Source organism: Gymnogyps californianus, chromosome 16, assembly GCF_018139145.2.
Source record: "Gymnogyps californianus isolate 813 chromosome 16, ASM1813914v2, whole genome shotgun sequence".
Lineage (NCBI taxonomy): Eukaryota > Metazoa > Chordata > Aves > Accipitriformes > Cathartidae > Gymnogyps > Gymnogyps californianus.
The window spans coordinates 5,541,616-5,564,194 of NC_059486.1; the positions used below are offsets into that span (position 1 = coordinate 5,541,616).

Consider the following 22,579-nt stretch of genomic DNA (forward strand, 5'->3'; position numbering starts at 1 on the left):
AATTACTGCCATCCAGCAGGATGGTAAAAAACAAAGCCTAGATCCCATCTCCAGCCACTGAGATTTTGCAGGCAGCTGAGTCATGCTCCCAGTATAACCAGTGGCTCAGCCTGACCTTCCAATTTCTGGAGCTGGAGCCATGGGCTTCACTTCTGTTCAGGACTATCCCCACACTGAGCCCAGGTGCCCACGATGGACCGCAAGTCCTGCACACAGAGCAGGAGTGTCTGGTAGCTGTAATGTGAGGGCACACAGCTATACGAACAACCTGGGGTTCCCACTGCCTTGTGCATCCATTAGACAAGTATCATCCGAACATCTGCAGAAGAATGTGTTCTTGTGGCCATTGGGTCCTCACTTTGGGGGAATGGGGATGGCTCTTTGCTGTACAGAGCCAGCAAGGTTCATTTTCCTTCTCGGTATTCCGAAGAGCCGTGAATGGGGATGGAGATGTGGGTGCTCTGCATCATTGCAGCCTCCTTCAAATATTCTACGGCTGACCTGAGTCTGGCTTGAAGAGACAGGGACAAAATGGGGCTGGACTCTAAAGCAGCCTGGCCAATGCATCAGTTCTGTCACAGTGTTTACATGGGTCTCTAACCACGATAGGCCAAATTCTGACGGCCCTTCTCAGAGTTTTACTCAGTGTTCGATCAGATAAAAGCCCTGACTGTCCATCTCCCTGTTTTTCCCCTCCCTGCTCTAGCTAAGCACCTGCAAGGGAGAAATTAGCATCGACAGATCCTGAGATATTGCTGAGCCTGACTCAGGCTAATCCCATTTGGAGGGAGTAGATGCTGAGTAAGGACTTCAGGATCTGGTCAGAGAGCTTTGAGAGAGGCTGAGTCAAGAGAAAATCACTTGTATGGGTGCAGCGTTATGGCTGCAGGAGTGCCACTGGGAGCAAAGGGAAGGACAAAAACTGCCTGGCTGGAGTGATGGGTAAAGGTGTCAATGGAGGGTTGCGCGGTGGCCTTTCCCTGCTGTCTGGCAACTGGACAGGCTGCCTTAGGTCTGTGCTTCTGCCTGCTCTGTTCTGTGAGTGCTGCTGAAAGGAGAAGCAGCAATAGCAGGGTTTGTAACCAAAGGATCACTTTAATAGCAGAATGGCTTTGTATGGCTGAATTGTCTCACACTTTATCTCCAAGAGTCAGGAGAAGGAAGCATAATCTGCATTTTACACTTAGGCGGGGATGCGACTGTGTGCATTGTTCCGAGGCGTTGCGAGAACCAGGGCAAGCAAGCGGATCAGAGGATGGCACTGTTACCAGGATACCTTCTCCCCTGCGTGTGACTTGAAAATATCCCGCCACAGATCAAATCCTCTTAACAAACAAACAGTTGCGGGAGCAGTTCAGCTGTCTCTTGTCTTTGTACTTTAAAACTGGAAACACTACAATAGCATGAATAATAGGAGCTAATGAGAAACACACCAATGCTCTGCTTGGTTTTACTGAAGGAGAATGGCTGGCTGGCAGCTCTTTGTAGGCTAAGAGATAATCCTGCCCTATCTGTGTGTGCGCTTTCAAAGGGCACATGACAGCGAGTGGGTTTATTTCTATAGCTAAGATGGTCAACAAGGTTTGCTGCATATAGGGGGAGGAGACAGGAGTTTGCCTGGGAAGAGTAGACTCTGTCAGAGACTGCATCCTCTGGTCCTATGCAGCCCTAGGAGAGACTGAACCAGTAGGTGAGGATGCAAGACCTGGGGGATACCAATCTACAGGAGCGTCCCCACCTTCCCTTTCCTCTTTGCTGCGGTGGCAAGAGCACCTGAAAACTCTACAGGGAGATAGATCAGCTCATGAGCTTGTTGGGTAGGACAGTGGGAACTATGGGGCCTGTCACAGCGACCACAAGCTGTGGTTTTGAGGCTTGGAAAGAGGATTCCTCCACCCCATACCAGTGGATATATTAGCACCTCTCAGAAGGATATTAACTTGCTTCTAACCTGAACACAGGTGTATATGGTGCTGCCAACTGCAACTAGCTGGGTGCAGCATGGCTGAGTTAGTGTTTTACCAAAAATCTCTCCTGAGAAATGGGAAAAATAGATAGCAAACAGAGATCCTCTCGCTATTCACTCAAATTCTGTGCTGTAAGCACATCTCCTTGTTGTCATCCCAGTGTCCAGTAATGGGAATGTTCCCAGCTTCTGGCCTTTCGGGCAAGTAAGGAGAGCTCAGGTCAGTGCCAGTAACAGAAGAGCGACTGTACTGGGTCAGACCGCAGATCTCTTTCCCCTGGGATCCTGAATTAGCCGTGGTTAATAGAGGATGCCTAGCGAGGAGCATAAGAACAGGGGGATGCAGGTTGGTGTGTTCCTGAATACCCTCCTCACCATCAGCCATCTGTAGTTCGGGAATTTCCTGAGGTGGGGATCTCTGCATTTAATAGTCCTTTACAGGTTTTTCCTAAGCTTTTTTTGAGCCTGAGCAAATTTTGGGCACCCACAGCATCTTATGGCAGTGAGTTCCACTGTTCACCTGTGTTGTGTGAAGAAATATTTACTTTGTTCTGAATCTGTTACTGTTTTCATTTGATGCTTTGCAGCTTAAATATTGGAAAAGGCAGCAGGCAGTCATTCCGTATTCATTTTCTCTAAGCCACTCTCGAATGATAAACCTCTATGTCCCCTCTCAGGTTTCTGTTTCCCAGGCTGACCACTCTTGGTCTCATACAGAAGCAATTTCAGACCTTAGATCATCCTTAGCTAGCTCCCTGCCCCTCCTCTAGACCTACTGTAGCCTCTAGCAAACTGGCACAACAGCCATGGGGATGCAGATGCACCCTAGAGCTACTTGATAGCACAGTGAGGTTTGCGGTTTTGCTCTGTTTGTCTCCTAGCACTCACTTTGCGTTTTTGATTGCTTTTGAGCCTTGGGCTGATGCTTTCATTGAATGCTCCTGGCTTGTTCTTGCCGTCGCACAGCATGCTTAGCCCCCCGTGACTCAGTTTGCCTGTCAGTAGACTGGAGAGGGGATAGTAATTGCTCACCCATTACGAATTTACCCTGGCAACCATGGTCAGAGGTTGCCAAGGCCTCTCATTTTTGTATCGTCTCATCCCTATAGGGTCTGTGGCGTATGCAGTGCCAGGCTAGGAGATCAGGCTCACGTGCTGTGGCTGGGAAGGTTGTGGCTTCCTGACGCAACTGGAGGGTTGCCTTGAGTTTGCACTGTATAATGTGCCTCTGCCCTGTTTGGGTAGTGCTCAGCGCCGTAGCACTCCCGGCAGAGGCTGCAGAGCTGGATCACTGCAACCAGAGCTTGTGCCACTGCCCTTTTCCTTGAAATACCCCGTGGTGCTCACAGTGTGACTGCAATTCCAATTGCCCCTGCCTGGGAGGAACCAGGCACACGCGCACGCATGCCCTCACACACCCGCATGCTCACTGAGGCTGTTCTGATTTGTATGCTGGTCAAGCTGGATTCAAATGACAATCCTTATTATGTTTGCCTTGTATATGATGAAGGTTACATTTTTGACTGTTGTTGCTGGGCTGGAAATGTAATTGATTAATTTAGCGCTTAAGAAGGGAAAGAGGATTAAGGCGGTGGTGAGGCTGTGCTGCCAGACACTGCATTGACACCCTCACACTTCCACAGCTTCAGCTTTTGTTTGCCTGCAAACCAGCTTGTCTGAGCTCCCAAGTTGTTATTTCTCGTGGCTCTGAGCTTGTTGGCAGATCCCTCAAAGCCAAGCCTCCTCCAGGGAAGGGAGCTGTAGCCCTGGAGAGATACATGGAAAGAGCTAGTCCAGGCTACAGGTTTTATTCCGTTATATCTGGGCGCAAACACATTTGCTGTTTGGCCATTATCTGTTCAAGGGGAAATGTATGGGGGGAGCTTCATAGCTCAGACACCCGTAAAGACTTGACTGAACAAAGCAGCACAGACCTCGAGAAGGTCCACCTGTCCATGACAGTGCAGTTTCAGGGAAGAAATCCCCTTAACGGTTGTGCAGAGTACATGGAGTTGGCGAGACAAAAGATGAATGCAGCATCAGTTGGGCTGTGGTCTTAGGGAGTTCCTGCAGCATCAGTGCTGGCAGTAGCAACTGCATGCAGACAGGCAGGCACTGCTGAGACTCTGCACTTGATGGAGAAGTGGTAGCAATAGCCCATGTAATATTAATTAGGTCTTAAGTCTTTTGCTTCTGGCAGCTGAGGCTCTCTTTGCAGCCCGTGTGGCCCCTTGGTGGTGGTCTGGGTCTGAGGCATGCATCTGTGCAGTGATGGGTTTTAAAAATGACAAGAGTTCTGCTAAGTAATTATGGACACTGGTCTGCTCATTATTGGGCAAATTAATCAAGTTCTAGCAGGGCTCATAAAAGCAGATTTGTTGGCCTGTATATTGCCTGCATAGAGAATCTTAACAACTTGTGATCTTGTGGTCACAGTTAAATTGGACAACATTGCTGCAAGCACAGGGAAGGTCACCAGTCTGTTCCAGTGACACATGGCGTTAACTTGGCTTCCTAGCACAGGAGAATTCTGAGCTTCCACTACTTTCATGATGAATTAATTAGGTATCTGAGGCACATGGAGGATTTCTGTTGCCTCCATTCTGGGAGCATGCTGCACCCATTTCATTTAGATGAATTTTATCTTGATTAAGTTAAGCTGGACTGTGAAGCTAGATACTGTGAGGTATCAGACACACAGTCTTGCACTGAACTGCTGCAGTGGCTGTAGTGCCTGGTAGAAAGGCAGCGCAAGCAGCTCTGAAAGCACCACCGGAGACACCTGTCACAGCTCTGGAAGCACTGGGGCTAGCCAGGCTCTGCACAAAGGCCTTACCCTTCCTGTCCTGTCCTGTCCCACTCAGGAAGTGCATCACACACCTCCAGCATGGGATATCTCTTCCAGCCCTGTGTGGGCTTTCAGAGCGAGGTGGTCGGAAGCCCTGACTCTTCTCACATTCTGCCCCAGGCTCACGCTTCCCCACTCTTTCCCTCCACCTTCTCCACTTCTCCATTGCTGCCTGGTCCTACGCGTGCTTTTCAGACACCTCTTCTGTCCTCCCAAGCTCTCTGCTTTCCCCTGGCAGACCCACAAGAAGCCCTACAGAAAGGGAAGGGAGAGTCACTGGGACTGGCAGGAGGCCTTTCAAGGCAACAGCACAAGGTCCCCTTTGTAACACCTTGTGCTTTTGATCAGCCTGTAAAGGGGGGCAGTGAAGTAAAAAAAAAGGCAGAGCAAATGCAGTTAATGAAGCAAAGGCCAGGAAGTGGCACCTCCAGGGGCAGTCTGTGGTCCCAGGGGGCTGCTTTGCTGTTCAGCCACCTGCCTTTGGGGCACGAGGTGGCTGCTTGCCTGCTGATGCTTTCACAAGGCTGATGGGAGGCGTAGGGGAAGGCCCTGGGACCTCTCCAGGCATTACCATACATTAGACCATTTGAAAAGCTGATCTAAGACAGGAGAAACAGCGGGGGGAAAGCCCTGCAAGGTCTTAAAATGCGCCTTGCCATGGGGCTCTCACATTTCCAGCCTTTAAAAGGCAGCAACATCTGATCTTACAATATGTCCCTCTGGGATCTCTTTTTTTTTTTGTGTGTGTCTCATAAAAGTATTTCTAAACAGCTTTTAGAAAACCTGGCTTAGAAGGAACCTTCACAGTTTAATGCCATGGGCTGGAGTTACAGTTTCATAAAAGAATTAAACCATCTTAAGCCCATACAGGAGAGCATGAAGGCAGTGCCTGGTGCCGCTAAGCTTCTTTTGGAGTTTGAAACCGCTAAGTGCACAGATTATATTGGCTCTAAGCATCTGAGCAGCAGTGCTAAACCACTGAGAGCAACCACAGGCTTCCAGGGGAGTGTGTGGACCAGGCACTGGGGGCCAGACAGCCAGACTGTGGAGGTCTGATCTGAGCAGGCACAGTGCATGAAAATGCTGGCAGCTGGTTTGAGTGGTGTCTGCATGGGAAGCTCAATGCTCTCACCATCACTAGCTCTGGCAGAGTGAAGCGAGTCCAGCCATCAGGATGACACATTAGATGTCTTCCTGCTGAGGAGGATGGCACCACTGACTAAGACTTTCATGTTCTCCAAAGACCTCAGCATTTTTAAAAAACTTCTGAAAACTTGTTTACTGTTCATGGCAGGCCTGGAAAAGTGACCAGCTGTTTTTATTTCTTTCTAGCTTGACTAGTTTTTCTCCATCTATATTCAAAGATAAAAAGACATCTCTCAGCTAAAAGAAACCAAGTACTTAAAGAGTAGTAGAAGAGTACAAGAAGCAGGGTTCGAAGTGGGAATTGGAGCATAAAAGCCTTCTCTGAAGCATTTCCTCTTCTGCCCAGGAACCTTTCAATGCCAGGTTGTTACATGCCAGTGACCCAGCATTTAGACTTAGATGGGTGATCAGAAGCAGGTCTCTTAAGTCTGTCGTTGAAAGCCCAGTGTTGATGGGGCTTCTCTGGCTGTTCTCTGCTGCTCAGCCAGCCTCTGGACTCTGGGCTGGAGCTGCCCCCTGGAGCTACCATGAGTCTCCCTCCAGCTTGTGCCTTGGTCACCAGTGTCACCCACTCCAGCCTTCGAAAGATAAGAGCCACTGAGCCAAACTGACCTGTTTACACCATTGATGAATTTGGATCTTACACTGCTGGCATCTGATTTATGTTTTGTCTCTCACCTAAGACACCCTGAGGGATTCACCCTGTGGGGTTTGAAGTTAGGTGATCCCTAGACCCACTTCGGTCTGCAGGACAGTGCCATGAGCAGACAGACAGGAAAGGGTAGTGCTGCCCTCCTTGATCTTTTCCAGGAGGCTGCAGTGTAGCCTGTCCAGTGCCGCTCCCTTCAGCAAACAGGCTTTTCCTAGGAGTCTTGTCTGTGTCATTAATACCTGGCATCACTGAGCTGCTCAGCACAAGAGCTCTTTTGGGCTTTGCCAGGTTCACGTTTGGTTTGGATCACACCCGTGTGTGCACTTCTGCCTTGTGCACAGCTTGCCGCTCGCCTCAGTGCCATCCTGCACACACCGTCCCTTCTGCAGTGCTGTGGGTGGAGCCTTTCCAGACAGGCTGTCAGAGCTTCACCAGATGCGTTAACTGTGTTAACCTTTGAAGTAAAGTGAATTTCTAATGTCAGAACAGCAGAGGCCAACGTACAACCTTCCACCTTTCCCTGCTTTTTTTCTCACCATAAAAAATGCTTTGGCCTTTTTTGTGTTTACCTCAGCAGTTTTGCGTGGCTTAGCCCATGTTTGCCTCATCGCGTCAGTCCACACAGTTCACTTGTAAGGAATTTCATCCACGCCTGAAAGAAATTGAGGAAGATGAGGTTGGGAAGGCTCCGGGGCACAGGTCCTGCCTCAGTGATTGCAGGCAGCAGTGCTGAAAAGAAGAAAACCAGAGGGAGAAGTGAGCTGCTTTAGAGGAGCTTACCTTGTGAAAGATGCTTGTAAGAGCAGTGACCAAGTGCCTCCCTCCTTTGCACCATCATCCCACAGGGCAAAGGAAAGGTGCCGGGGTGCCGTTTCCCAGACCTACTCTGAACCCAGAGGGACCGCTGATGGTGTACCCAGCCCTTGGCATCTCTCCCCGCGCTCGCTGGTGTCTGGTGGTATTTATTATCCTGCACGCTGATGCCCAAGGTGCAGCCTCACAGTGAAAGAGAACAGTTGATCCCAGAGAGGATTTCCCCTCTCTTTTTGATGCAGTTTGAGCCAAATATAGGGCTGCTTCATGAACAAGGTGTTTGCGTGCCCGAGGCAGTGAGCCTGTGCTTGGTGAGTGTCGTGGTTTAACCCCAGCCAGCAACTAAGCACCACTAGGAAGGAAATTAACTCTATCCCAGCCAAAACCAGGACAATAAGGAATAGCAGGTCACGTCCAGGAGGCAGGGGCATGGTTGCAGGCCACAGCCCTTGCAGGGCCATCCAGCTTCAGTGCAGCACAGGCGACCCTTTGGCTGGAGAGGACAGGATGGGATGCTGAGGGGATGCAGCAGGGCAGTGGCAAGGGGGGCACCCCGTAGAGGGGGTACACTTGTGGGATGCTGCTGCTGGCAGCGCATCCCCCATGGCAGCCACCTCCTTTGGACAACTGGCAGACCCCCTTGTCGGAAATGCCACAGATTGCAGGCTAGCTACCTTTGAATTTCCTCCCATCTGTGCCATCTAGTGCCCAGTACAAGAACTGGGACTGACCCAGCCTCTCACCCACAGGGGAACAGCCGGGCTGCTCTGGAGAAGAGGCTCTCCTCTCCCCGGGCCAGGCGCCAAGCCCTGGGCCAGGCAGGGATGTGCTGGGAGGACCCCTGAGATGCCGCATCGTCTGCATGGAAAATCCCACTTAGCTCCAGGTAGGATCACAGCGCGCAGGTGTGTCTGTGGGGCGGATGGAGGGGGGAGAGTGACTCTGTTCGGAGGCTGGAGGTGAGATGAGGCTGGGTGATACTACGCTGCCAGAGGCTCCAGGTAGGGAGAGGAAGGCTTGAAGCTCTTGGGAATCCTGCCTTTGCTTTTCAGGCATTGTGTTCCCATGGCATGCTCTGACGCTGCACACATGTTTTAAGGGACAAAAATACTGACCTCTGTCAGAACTGGAATTCTCCTATTTGGATAGATTTCAGTGCTGTTCCAAGGGGAGCTACAGTTAGCTTTACTTAAGTGAATGCCCTAGACCGTAAAACACTTTGTTTTTCAATATAAGGATAGGTTGTTGGACATAATCTTTGTGTTACGCCGTTTCTTAGGTAAGTTCCTTGTACTAAGTTATTATTTTTTCAAAAAGCTTCTGTAGCTGTAGCTTGATTTGCCAGCTTTGATTCTTAACTCTGCCTCTGTCCTCTTTATCCTTTTCAAAGGAATACTTTTCCTCTTTACAGACCCAGTTTCATTTATAAGCTCTAAATAAGACGGGATGAATCAGGGGCTAACAAATTCCTGCTTCCTTCTTGCTGCATTTTTTTCACAAATCTATATAAGATATTTAATGATGGTGAAAGGAGCTGCTAACTCAAACCCATCAGTGTATATCTATCCTTCATATTGGTTTATCACAGCCAGGCATTACATATTTCTCTATATTGAATTTCATCTGCTCTTATTGGCCCTGTTTCACAAATGTTTTCAAGTTTTCCACAAGGTCTTTTAAATTTTCCTGATGTCCTTTGCTAGCTCCTTATGTTATCTTCTGCCATTTCATTACTGGGCCACTAGTAAATATATTGAATGTGCTGCCTCTAGCACCCGCTCGGCTTTTTCCACATGAAGTTTTGATCATTCGTTCTTCGATTGTAACTTGTATTGGATTAAAAATTATTATCTGATATCTGCTTCCCAGAACTTATTAGCGACTTCAGGGAGTTAGTAGTAAAATCGTTCAAGGAGCAGACGAACATGTTCTTGGGATCACATCCAGGAGCCTGTGAGCTCTGCTCCTCTTTGCTTGTGAACTGTATCTGCTGCTGTGCTCACCGTGAAGCTCTGCAGATTTGCCTCTCCAGGATATATTGCACAGTCACGTCATGCTGTTTCTGAAATGTAAATTTTCCTACTCATTTATTTTTTTCTTGGTACTTAAGTAAGCCTGATTGCTTAGGAAGTCTCAGTAGCCTTTTCAAATGTGAAAAGGTAGAATTGCACCTTGGCATCTGATAGGTAACTGGCTGTAATGATAGCTCAGTGGTTTTTGGAGCTGGCATGCTCAGAGCTCTCCTGGGACTGCTATTGATCTTGGCATGTTATTGCTTTTGAAGGGACTGATCTTTGAAACCTGGGCTCCAGGAAGTTGTTTAAGGATGTGTTTGCATCCTGCTGAGCACTGAAACCGTGAGGATTTCAGTGGGAAGGAAACTTATCTTGAAACAGATGCAGTGTTTATCGGCTTTCCCTAATTAGCACTCCATCTTCCTGGAGGTGGTATTTGCCAAAGCATCCCCTCGGCAGCAGGAGGCCAGCGCTGGTGTCAAGCCCCGACTTGCCCGAAGCTTAACTGGTCCCAGCTGTGCCCTGGAGAGCTCTATTTCTGAGGTGCCTGAGCTCAGGGCAGGTGTTTTGCTGTGCTGCCCGCACGGCTGTTTGCACACCTGCAGTTGCTTTTCTCCTGAGACCAAGCGGTGCAGAGGAAGGGTTGGTGCTCCAGCGAGCTCCTGGCTTCTCACAGGTCTGTAAGCTCCTTTATTGCTGTCTCTTAGTTCTTTGGGACTCATAGTTTGTAGGGCTTCACACTTTCCCCTATGTAATTCATTCCCAAGTCTGTTGGTGTGCCACAGTCTACACAGGCTTTAAAGTGTTTGTGTGAGACAGGTGCCAGCAAGAGTCCTTTCTGCGGTTTGTCCCCAGAGCCCCTTAATTAACAGGGAAGCCCAAAATTGCTGTTTTATGTGCAAGGAAATGGAGGCTCAGACAGGCAATGTGATTTATTGCAATCATTTAGCAGCAGAAACAGGAGGAAACCCCCTTTCACTCCCCAAGCCTCAGTGCTGTAACCTGAAGGCTACGTGTTTCCCTTCACCCAGCCCCTGCACATGCAGCAGAGTCAATGCAGGTGCCCAGCTGTAACCTGGGGAGGTTTGGTGTAGGGGACTCCTTCCCTTGTGCTGAGGAGGTGCTTGGCCTTACATGCATCATCTTCCATCATGGCATGGCAGCGGCTGTGCCTGGGTATCATGGGGGGTCAAGGCCTGGGCAGGGCTGAGCTAATCACAGCGGCTGAGCCTGGCTCTGGCTGGCCCGTCTGGTTAGAGCGGTGCAGGGAAGGGGTTGTGCGACAGCTGGTCTCCTGGCTCCCCGAATGTGTGTCCCAGCTTTAATTATAGTGACACTGCTGCCTGGGTGTAATTAGCAGTTGAGAAACTCTGAGTGTGATTGTAATAAGCTGAGAGTAATGCAATTTGTGTTTTCTATAAGAGATGCTTTGCAAACAAAAACTGTAATTAAAAAGCACACACACAGGGCAAACAGCGACTGTGCAGTGGGTGCGTTACTGCTGTACGTGCAGCGTGTCTGGCATGCAGCCTGACCTGGCACAGGGGTGCCCCCTTTGGGGCAGTCGTCATGATGGGGTTCCTGGGGGACCAACATGTAAAAACTGCAGGATTTGGCTCAGTTGTGGGTTTTAGAAATGGCTCTTCCCTGTCTTCGCAGCTCCCCTTTGATATAGTGTTGTTCCTCGATAAGGATGAGTCTCCTGGGTGTCGTCGTCCCCATTGCTTTTCATTCCTGTCACCATTGTGTTTCTGTGCTCTCCCCCACGAGCCCAAATTAGCTCGAGGCTGGTGGGATCTCTGTGGCGGAGGCCAGCAAGGCAGCTGGGGCGGCGTGGGGGGAGGCAGGAAGCCCTTTCAAGAGCAGCCAGTGTTTCTGGTAGCCTCAGATCTGAAGAGCCGGACCAAGCCCTGGACTCTGCCTCTCTTCCCTGCTCCTTCCTGCTCTCTTTAAAAAAAGAAAAAAAAAAAAAAAAAGTCTCTTTTATCTAGTCTTCTGTCTCTGCACAGGCCTGCCCTGCCCCACTGGAGTTCAAAGTTGATTTCTGGCCATGGGAGCTCTCATGGGGGAGCAGCCCCGTTGAGTCTCCAAGGTCTGTTGCCCCCAAACCCCCATTACACACCAGGCTGACCTCACCAGCAAATTGTCCCTCTTCCCCAGTGCTGCGAGGCAACTGTGCAGGGGACGAGGGGGGAAATGGAGGCACAACAGCTATCAGAAAATGGTTATACTGTCTCCCCAGGCATCAGAGGGCCAGAGTCGGGGATGTGCGCCTGACATCTGAGGGAGGGAGGAGAGTGGGAATATCGCCCCAGTCTGTGGGAAGCCCCTTTGCCTCCATCTGCAGGGGAAGGTGAAGGACTTTCCCTGAGGAGGCCACTTGCCCCCCTGCAAATGTTCATTTGTGCCTGACAGCACTGGCTGCTGCGTCTCTCGTAATTTAGGGGGTGCCTATGTTTGTAGTACCCCTCCTCTCGACATGTGGGAGACACCCTGATCTTTGAGAGTGCAGAGCCAGAGAAATGCCTGTGATTTCCCATCTGTTGCCATTTCTCCCTGCCTGGGAGCAGTGGTGAGGGGTCCCAGGTTGATAAGGGGGGTTTAAAAGCAGCTTGCTCAATCCATATCCCTTTGTGCTGTGCCGTGCAGGTGTGACTGGCCTGCTGCCTGCTCTGACACCTAATTGCAGCCCTGGCGCATTGGGAAAACAAACAAAGCCTTCCCCAGAGATCAGGTTGAAATGTGGTAAAGGGATCTGTGATTCCCACTGGCAGTGGAAATGGCAGCAGGTGTGGGCTCAGCAGATGGGAAAACATCCAGCATCTGCCCCATCCCAACACAGAGAGGCTGTGGAACAAACACAGAGCCGCCCATCCATGCGGGATGGACAGGGAGAGCTGATGGGGCTGAGCTCATGTGCAAGCTTGGTTGCTGTGCAGTGCTGCGTGCCCAGCCTCTGTGGCATGCATGCCCCTCCCAAAGCCATGGCAAGTGGGTCTTCCAGGAGCCATGCTGATACAGCCTCTGCCTCTCTGCCTCCAGCCCAGCTGGCCCATTCACAGTTTCCAAGATAGGTTGCAAGTGCTTTGAGGCAGAGGCTTGTGATTCTGATACCTCAAAAGCAGTGGCCATCTCTGGTGCCCTTTGCAGCACCAAAATAAACAAGCCTAAGGAAGGCTGGGCAGGGGGGCAGATAAAGCAGATAGGGACTCTTTTCTCCCGTCTAGGACTTTGGGACCTGTACTTGAGATGTGAGTCTTGTTCTCCGCATAGCAGGTTGCCTCTCTCAGGACAGGAGACCTATTGGTATTTGAGCACTTATCCCTTCCACAGTCTTATGTTATGCTCTGCCCAGAAGAGGAGATGATGCAAACATCAAACCTGCCAGGTTTCTGCACTCAGATGCAGAGGCCGTTCAAGACAGGCTCCTGTCTCTGTGGTCTTCTTTTGTATGAACTTTGTGACCATCATCCTAGGAAACCACAGAATCATCCAGTGATTTCAGTGTATACCGTTGGGCTGGTGGAAGATGAACATACTTGACTGCTTTGCTGAAGCATGGGCTGTGACAGGAGCCTGCCCCGTTGTACGATAGTGTCCATCCCACATATGGGCTATGGCTCAAGGATATTTTCACCAAGACTAAATCTGTACTGTGCATTTCCCTCTTAAGGCCAAAACTGTTGGGTTGCAAATGGCCACACGGTAGATGAACTGTATTACCAACTGGACGAACTGTGAGCCTGAAGGACTAGGGGAGTATTCAGAGCTGCAGGGAGTGACATCATTAGAAAGGAAATATCTATTTATTTCCCAAGGCTGTAATTCTGTGGAGCAAACAGAGAGTGTGAGATGCTGAGAGCTGTTGGAATAAAACAGATGTAAATCCAGATTCTCACTTACGGCATGAGCTGTCTGGCATGGTATGCGACCTTTCCATATAGTGCTATATGAATTATCTGTACTGCTGCTGAGCACCCTCCTCACCTGCCCCCAGCAGGGAAAAGGGTCCTGGTGTAAATCAGAGCTCCTCAGCCCACAAAACTCTTGGTTCTGGGTGTTCATCCCAGAGATGGGTTTGCCCTCTGGAGACTGGTGGATGTGTAGCCAGAAACTATGTAGCCCCTGCACACTCAGTGCAAATTAGCACTTTAAAGCCACCTCAGGGACTCAGTAAAGATTCTTCCCACGCAGCACCTGAACAGCCATCAGTGGCTCCTTGCTCCTGCAGCACCCTCAGAGATGGGTTGATTCCCACCGCTGTGTCAGCTGAGCAGCCCTGCAGTGTGCAGTGATGGAGGCAGCCACCAACAGGCCTGGGGATGAGGGCTGACAAGTGGGGATAACAGATCTGGGGATGGCTGCATTGCTGCTTTGCCCCATCCCTCTCTGAGAGGTTGCAACCCTGACTCTGCTGTGGGGCAGGAGCTGCTAAAGTGGTCCAGCTGAAAACTTGCCATGCTAAGGTAACGCAGGACTGATTCTGGCTTACCAGGATGTGCTGAATTTTATGCTGAGAGGTTTCATTTGTTGCTCCGAGAGCAGTAGAGCTGATCCTGCAGCAGAAACTGCTGAGAAAAGGACAAGAAGTTGTGAGGCTTCCTGAGAAGCGTGGCTCTCCTGAGGTGAAGTTTGGGTGGGCTGCACACACAGATCTCCATGGGGCTGAGCCTTGGGTCAATGTTTGTTCATGTCCAGGAATAACTTGTGAGCCTCACATCTCCGAGTCCCACTGATTCTTAGGCAGAATGGAAAAAAGATTTGTGGAGGTCTGTAGAGCGGACCTTGGCTCTTCCTGGGAAAAGTCCTTGTTCCTCTGGTTTTAGGGCCCTTTTGCTTTGGTTAGACTTTAACAGCAATTAGTCACCCAACAACTGTCTATAATAATCTGCAAGTTTTCCATTAAGTGGCAAACACTTTGAACTTCTCCCCAGCTCCTCTGCTGCAATCTAATCTGCTGTCATTTTTCAGAAGACGACGGAGCTACCTTCATGTTTTATTCACTTCCTGTTTACAGTGGGGGAGAAACCAAAGCCATGAGAAACAGCAAAAACAACAGCCCATGGAGCTCCAGGCACTGTGCAGTTAGATCATTGTCAGCCTCTGCACTTGTTGCTTCCAACTGCATCTGGATTTAGCATATACATCAGACACATGACAGGGAAGAGAGGTGATGTCTAGCAACATGCTTAAAGGAATCTGAGGGGAATATTCCTTATTCCAGCCTGGGCGCTGACCTGCTCTGAAGCCCTGGGCAAGATTGTCTCTGTTGCCCTGTCTCTAAAGTGGGGATATGAATGCTTTTCTCATGTTGGCCTGTAAGGCTCCCTAGCCCTGATAGTAGCTTAAAAATGCTGTTAAGTAGTAAAAATTTTTGTGGTGATGATGATAAGATTTGGCAATCTGGACAGGTTATGGAGTTTGTGGATCTTCCTGTAGGTGCGGTGAGTACTGGAGGCTTTTATTTGGTAGGCAGCTTTACACAGTCTCCCCTGTGTGTCTCCCTCTCTTATCATGAGTATCAGTGGACAAATAGGGGAAGGGACCTGTTATGACTCTGTTATTCCTCTTTGTGCTTACAATTTGGTTAGAGCTCGCTCTGCCACCCACCTGTCATGTTTAGGCTGTCTCCAAACTATCCTGTAAAAGACATGCTGCACCTTGAGCAAATGGGCAGCTTTCCTTGGGATGGACGGGGTCTGCTGCAGTTGTGGTTGTACTGAAAAATGCCTGCCAGGGGTGCAGATTTCTTCTTTGGATAAGGATATCAGAACAATTCAATTTTAATTGTTTCTGGTTTGATCCCAACAGCTCCAAAGCCAGGCCCGCTCCAAAGCCAGGCCCCCTCCAAAGCCACAGAACAAGAGGGAGTAGTTTACTGAGATCATGTTTATGTAATTTGCAGGGGAGTGCAAATACAGTGAGCAAATCTTACATATGTAAGAGAAAGCTAGTTCATCCTAGATCTAGAAAAAACCTCTTATGCAGCCTTCCTAGCAGTTAGAAGGGGATCTAACTCAGATATGTATCTGCTTTTGAGTCCCTTGACTCTATCAGAGCAGGCCCATTCCTTAGGGTAAATGAGATTCAGACCATAATTTGGTGTACAGGAACACTCCTTACAGTGTTTAAATATGTCCCTTACTTAGGCTGGCACAGTGTTATGTGAAGAGAACAGGGGAGATCTCTGGCTGAAAAATAACCTGGGAAGGGGAAAAAGTAAGATCGTTCTCCAGTCCAGTTCACTATGCATTGCACAAGCAGCTTTGCTTGCAAGAGTCATTTCCACATCTCCCTTCCCCACCCAAACCTAAGAACTAGCCATGGAGGTTCCTGTTGGTACGGGATTTTGATTCTACGAGCTGGTGGCATTTATTTGGTTGCTGTTGCATGATCCTGCAGATCTTGATGGTGTTGCTGGTAGGTGACAGTAACTCTATGAATTCCACTTTGTGAAAGCCTGGGCTGGCTTGTGCCTCTTCCAGTTGTCTCAGCTGAGAAGACACGCACATCTTCCGTTAGACTTGGCATCTCCTTTGTACAGCTATTCCGGGGAGACTCGACCAATAATTTATAAGCACTGAATCAGTCAAACCTTGTCCTAATGCATGACATGGCTTTTCATGGTCAAACAAGCCCTTCAGTGAAAGGTCAACAAAACTGTAATGAAGGAAGTTGAAACTGATTTATTTTCCTTTTGGAGAGCAATGGTATGTCCTTGAGAGATTTCCTCTCATTCACAGGCTACAAGACTTCCTCTGATGGAGAAGGGCAGGATGTGCCTCTCAAGAGCTTCCCAGGTCAGTGTCCAGGACACCATCTTTTATGGGATGCACGTTCCTTCTCCTCCACAGAGGTTCCAGCCCCTATGGCCATGGAGCTGGGCAGTGCTCCAGCATCAGCTAACTTCGAAGAGTACAGGAATGGGATTTTCCCTAACAGGGTGGGTATGGGAGCAACAGTGCTCTAATGCAGAGGGTGTCCGTGCTGTTGGGGCTTGTGCCATGGGCAAAACCAGCAACTGGCAGAGTATTGTTTGATGCATAAAGAAAAGGAAAGAAACAACTTTGCCAGTACGGATTCACTCCTGGGACTACCCAACATCAAAGTATTGTCTCCATTCAAGTCTGATCTTTCCTTGCTCTCCACCCTCTATGCTGTTCCCTTTACCGTGAGAAAGTACGGCACGGAAAGTGTCTGACCACTCTGTTCTCAGCTTGCCCTGTGAGCCAGCAGTCCTTCAGGGACAAGGAGGGGGAAGGGTGGCATGCCTTTACTGCTCAAAGATATGACTTCATTACATTACCCTCCCTTTCTGACCACTCCCATATATAAAGTCTTGCTGCCACTCGGCTCTGTGTGACTGATCTTGCTTTTGAAATCCCTGCTTCTGGGAACCCTTGAGGAACAAGGGGCAAGAGAGCAAGGCAGAAGCGCCTTCTTTTAGTGTCACTAGCTGAAGGTGAACTGCACCCAGGGAGAACAGAGCTTTTAAAGTAGTGAGTAAACAGCATGATTTTATCTTTTCATCTCCATATTTTGGTTGGATTGGGGTGTGAAATAGAGGAGTTGTTTCTTTCCCTTTGTTACGTACCTTTCCAGCTCTTTAATCATACTTTATTAAAGGGTACCTTTGTTTCACAAGCCTTCAGGCTCAGGTTTGAAGAGCAAGTGTTTCTCTTTTATAGAGATTGCCAGGTCTTGATCTACTGTGTTGACTTTGGATTCTCTCAATTAATGAAGGCCAAGTCACAGGCAGCAGGGTCTGTCTAGGCAGTCTGAACAGCCGCTGATTCACCCCTTAGGGGAGCTACTTAACACTGTGGCTTGATAGGGTCAGCAGTACGTGAACTGATGGTTTCAAGAGGAAGTGGGTTTTCTGACAGAGGCTGAGATCAGAGAAAGGAGCTGGGAGTCTAGTGACCTGGGATCTCAATCAGGTCACTGGGCAAGATATTTCACCTCTGCATGGCCCATCCAACCCTTTGAAGGTACCCTGTCTACCACCCACCTTGATGTTGGTCTTCACTCATAGGATTGAAAAGGTCTGTGGAAAGGTTGGTATGTAGGGTCATAAGGCTGAGGCACAATTTGACCCTGGTTTGCATGTAGTGCGAATGATGTGGCATGCTGATAAGAGAAGTGCTGCTTTAGCAATCTGACAGAGGAAAGACTCTCAAAACTACCAGAGAGGTCAGACCTATACAAACACTGGAAGGCAGATTTCATGGGGTCCTAAAGATGAGAAATTCTTACTTAAGCCCTCTCCTACGCGTGCTTGGAAAACAAAGACCTGCTCCTGCTCTTGGCTGTTTCTTATGCTATGGTATCTCCATCTCATGCTGATTACTAAAGCTGAATCCAACAGCTCTGGTTATCTCTCTAGTTGAAGAGGTACAATATCCCCCACTGAAAATCCACTCAGTCCCCATATAGCTGTTTTGTTTGTGCTGAAGCCCTTCTAACATGTCAAAAGTGGGCTCTCCAGGAGCGGGGCTCTTCTCTCTAATCCAGCACAAGGTCCCAGTCCTGGGCTGCGTTTCTGATCCAGCTGTCCACAACAAGCAGGAGTCAGACCATGGCTACTCCAGGAGAGGCAAAGTTATTCAAACCAGCTCCATGGCAATTAAGACACTCATCTATCTGTAGAGACTTGATTTAGCAAAAGCAGGTGAATTTAAGCAGGTAGCAACAATTTTTTTTCAGTTGGAAACTGAGCTCTTTTCCAAGTTCTGCTGAAATCTGTGGAAACCTCTTCAGTGAATGCAGTCCCAAGTTCATGTATTATTTTGGAATCTAGATTTTTTGTTTGGGTCCCCCCCCATGCTCTGCAGTCTATAAAATAAATAGTTAACCTCCTATGGCAATAACATTAAATAAACCCTTCTGCAGAGCACCAAGAAAGTCCAAACTTCATCTGTGATCTGAGAGCTTCAATGTGAATGTGAAGGATAGGTCCAACTGCAGTGGTCAGGCTAAACTGAAGAAAGCCTCTAGCCTTGAGAGAGGGCATCGTTTGTTTTTTCTCCATTTAGTTTCCTCCTTTCCTACTCTTTAGTCTTTTTTGTCCTCCTATCCACCTCCTTCATTCCCTCTTCCTCTGTTTTTCCCTTCCACCAGTTTAGGTTTTCTTCTTTCCCCCATGTTATTCACTCTTCTTTCCCCCTCTCTTCCTTCAGTAGCCCTCTCCCCTCTTTTGTTCCAGGATGGTGAGGTTCCAGGATGGTGAGGGGAAGCCATGTGGGACTGTGTTGCTGAGCTGATTGCTGGCTGCTGCAGGGAAAGGCAGGTCTGTTAGCTGCAAGAACACACTCCCCTGGTGGCCTGGCAGAAAGGCTTTGCAAAGATGAAAGAGCTTCATAAAGCTGATAAATAAATGGTACAGATTGGTGTAGATTCTGGAAACTGTGGAGCTTGACATAAAATTTATGAGTAAAAACTGAGTCTAGGCAGCAGAAAGATAATATTATTTAGTTTCAGCTCTGAAAGTCAACTGTTGTGTCCCTGCTCTTAGTCAATTTGACCTATTGCATGCTAGGCAACTTTTCCAGTTCCTAAAGTAGCTTTTCTCTTGAGAGTCTCCCCTAGTGACTTGTTTTCCAGGGCTTTTTCAGCAGTGATCTCTTTTTTGCATCAGTGTTTCTTATGTGGTGTTTAGCTTAAATTAGGACTGCCTGCTACCCACGTAGCTGGTACTTAACTTCCGCTGGTTGCCCTAAACATGGAAGAGTGGAGCCAAGGGGTCAGAAAAGAAACTGTTATTTAGTGGGAAGAAGCCTCACATGCTTATTAACATTGCTGTGTTACTGGGCACTCAAGATACTATTTGATGCTCATGTTCAGGTAGTATTGGATCGCAACATTGCTCTGTTAGAGGGGAAAGACTTCCTCATGGAAAAAATAGCTAACCTGCAAAATGAGGACATCTTGTAACAGCTTCTATTCCAATAGCACGTTAGTTAAAACATCAGGAAATGGAGACCTTGGATTGCATGTTCTGCCATGAAAAGGAGGAGTCTGAACAGTAGATGTGATTGTGTGATGTGTGTTGTGTGAGTTGTTGCTGGTGTTGCTTCATGAAATTCCTACGCAAAAAATCAATAGGGCGTGGGGGAAGAAGCAAAAAGAAAAACTACCTAGAAGTGCCTTCAGGTTGCCTGATGCTTTTCAGTATCTGCAAGTTCTATTACAAGAGCTGTGAAGGCATTGCTTCATATGCTGACAGATGCACTCCTTTAGAAGAAGGAACAAATGGAGATTTCACTCTGTTGCTCGTGTTTCAATGTAATAGTGCATGGTAATTTTTGGAGAATGTTAAAGATGACCATGCCATGAACATCACAAATGGAAAGAGGTGGCAAGCCCTGCAGGAGGTACTTTTTTCTTTTTTTGTAGTCAGTTGAGATGTTGAGATTAACAAGGCAGCAATGCACCTGCATTAAACATGGTATTACTGTTTGAGGTGTGGCTTTGCTGCTTGAAACATGCAAGGCTGAGTTATAACAGGACTATCTATTATATTAATGCCTAGACAGAGATACTTAACAGTTCCCAAAGACTATGTACAACTGAAATGAGGTGGTTGTGCACAGCACAACCTGTACATAGCAAGCTATTCACTTATCAGAACCAGAAACACTAACTTCAGGTTTCGTAACTTTCTCTGACCCCATCCTCAACTCTACTTGTGCCTAAGTGAAAGAGTAACTTGCTGAGGAGCATCTAACTTGTTCCAGCTCTGTGCTGGTTCAGAACATGCCACAGATGAGACTGCATTGCCCTTGAAGAAGGGCATAGGAATTTGCTTAATTTTGGTGGCTCACTTATAAAATTTGCCTTTCAGCAGTGGGGGCAAAGAGTAACAGTTGGATAATTATGATTTAGAACAGAGGTTTCTTACAGCTAGCAGCCTTTCTGTGTCACCTTGCACCCTCTGAGACAAATGTGGTGACAGGGAGACACTCTTCTGACCTAGACCTACTTCAGGGACATAGCTTTATAGTTCTAAAGTTGCAATTAAGCATAAAACCTGGTACCATCACACCTATGGGGTTAGTAGATTAAGAAAAGGGTTCAGTTCAGTAGACTGCATCTTAAATTCCCCTATACAATACTCATCTTTTAATATTAAAGGTGTGACAGACTGAAAGCGCAGTTCAGTTTGTTTGGGGCAGAGAGCAGATACCTTTCCACACCGTCTGCTTTTTCAGAGGATAGTTGTTTTGGAATAGCCCCTGTCACAATCTTTTCTGTGGAGCGTCATGGGTCTCACATCAATAAATTAGATACAGTGAGAGTGATATGTGTTACTAACTGAATATGGCCTGGACTCTGAATGTGTACTTCAGACTGACTAGTAGAAACAGCAGATATATCAAATCCTTCTGAGCCTGCAGAATATTTTCTGTGCCAATACCTACTTTCCAGAAAGCTTCTATTTTTGCTCAAGATCTCTTGGACAATAGCAATATAACTGAAGGGACCTGCCCTCTTGATGCAATGTCTTGAAAGAGGTATTTGAAAGTCCCCTTTGAAAGATGGGTGCATGCTAAATCCCTTCCAAATATCTCAAGGCTGGAGCACTCGTGTTTTATAATACTGATTTTACCAAATGTAGATGTTAAACAGAAGTTCATTTTGTTGCTATTACAGAAAAGAAGATGTATTTTTAAGCAGAGGAAATATGGCTCATTCTCAAACTTTTACACTTGGAGCTAGGCCAAACTTTGTTAATGAGTCATTGTAGTATAGCTACCATCCTTCTGAAGTAAGTAAAGATCCAGTGTATCAAAGGTTTGAGTGGGGCAGAGGGACTGGACAGGTTTGGAATTGAGACATTAACCACTTGACTGATCCTGGTGGGTCAAAAGATAGCATCTAGCAGTGCTAACTGGCATCCAGGCAGACTTCGCTTCATCCTGCATTTGCAGGACAACCTTCTGGCTAAAAATCAGGCTTAGGACATGTGGGCTTGAATCCTTGCTGTGCCCAAGTTTCAGGCAAGCTGTGATTTGCCTGTGCTGCGTTCTGGATGGGCATTCAGTTCTTGTGTTCAAAGGTGGGACTGAGGTTTCTAGCAAGCCATGGACAGCAGCAGTGGCATAAGCTTTAGTAGCTGAGTCCTTAGAGTCCAAAGACAGTTCGTGCAGCTCATTGCCTTGAGTCTGGGTTGCTGCTGGGGTTCAGTGGCAGGTGAGCTGCAACCTTTGAGCTGCAACTGTGCTTCTAGACTTGACACAAGCAGACATGTAGGATTGTTGGTTAAAAGCCTCAGTGAGGTTTAATGATGGAGGGCAGGTTTCTTCATCCCTACCTTCCTGCTCTGCCATCCTTCCTGCCAGAGGGTGCTGCTATGGGAGCAGGGGTGGCAGAACAGGCATTGCATCTTCTCATTGCAGCTGGAGTATTAATCCAAACTAAACCCAATGACAATTTAAGGTCGTGTGTAGCAGTGATTGCTGAAGAACAGGTATGTGAGCTGATCAGGTGCCCTTGCATTGCAGGCAGTTGCTCACAGTTGGCAGAGAGGTTATTCCCACCAAATGTAATCACAGCTGAATCTGTCATGGTGTCTGGGTTTAAGCTGCAAGGTACAGACACACTTAAAATTCAGTGTCTTTTTGAACCACAAAGGTGCCAGTTGGTTAGGCAAGAGGGATGTGAGGGTACATGACCATGTGGAGATGGGAGCACTTCTACATAAGATGACCACATATTTGCTCAGTTGCTTAATCAGAACTTAACAGCTAGTGATGAGGTGTGGGAAAACTCACATTTACACCACGTAGTAACCAAATCCAAGAACACAGAATAATTCTGCTGGTGATACACACCCTTTGTGGATGCATTTGTGGATATGCATTTTAAAAGGTGTGGGTTCTTGACTCTTCACCTAGTCAATGATTACTTACGCATTCCTCTGGTACTGTGAATTCAAACATAATGAGTTTAAATGGGTTAATCTCCATGAGCAGAGCAGTACAAATATCAAATAGTATGGTATGCTTCGGACAGCTTTTAAGGGAATATAAGTGGTTACTGGTATGAGGATACATTGTTCCTAGAAAGGGGTTCACTGCTTGAGAAAGGTTATTCAAAGGATATCGGTACATAAAGATCTAAAGGACAGGACGGACTTG

General features: G+C 47.9%; 1 protein-coding gene across 1 annotated transcript in view; it reads left to right on the plus strand.

Annotated features, from left to right (window-relative positions):
- The window catches only part of GGT1 (gamma-glutamyltransferase 1), a 129,297-nt gene that overhangs the window by 87,752 nt on the left and 18,966 nt on the right, over nucleotides 1-22,579 (plus strand). The window lies entirely within an intron of this gene.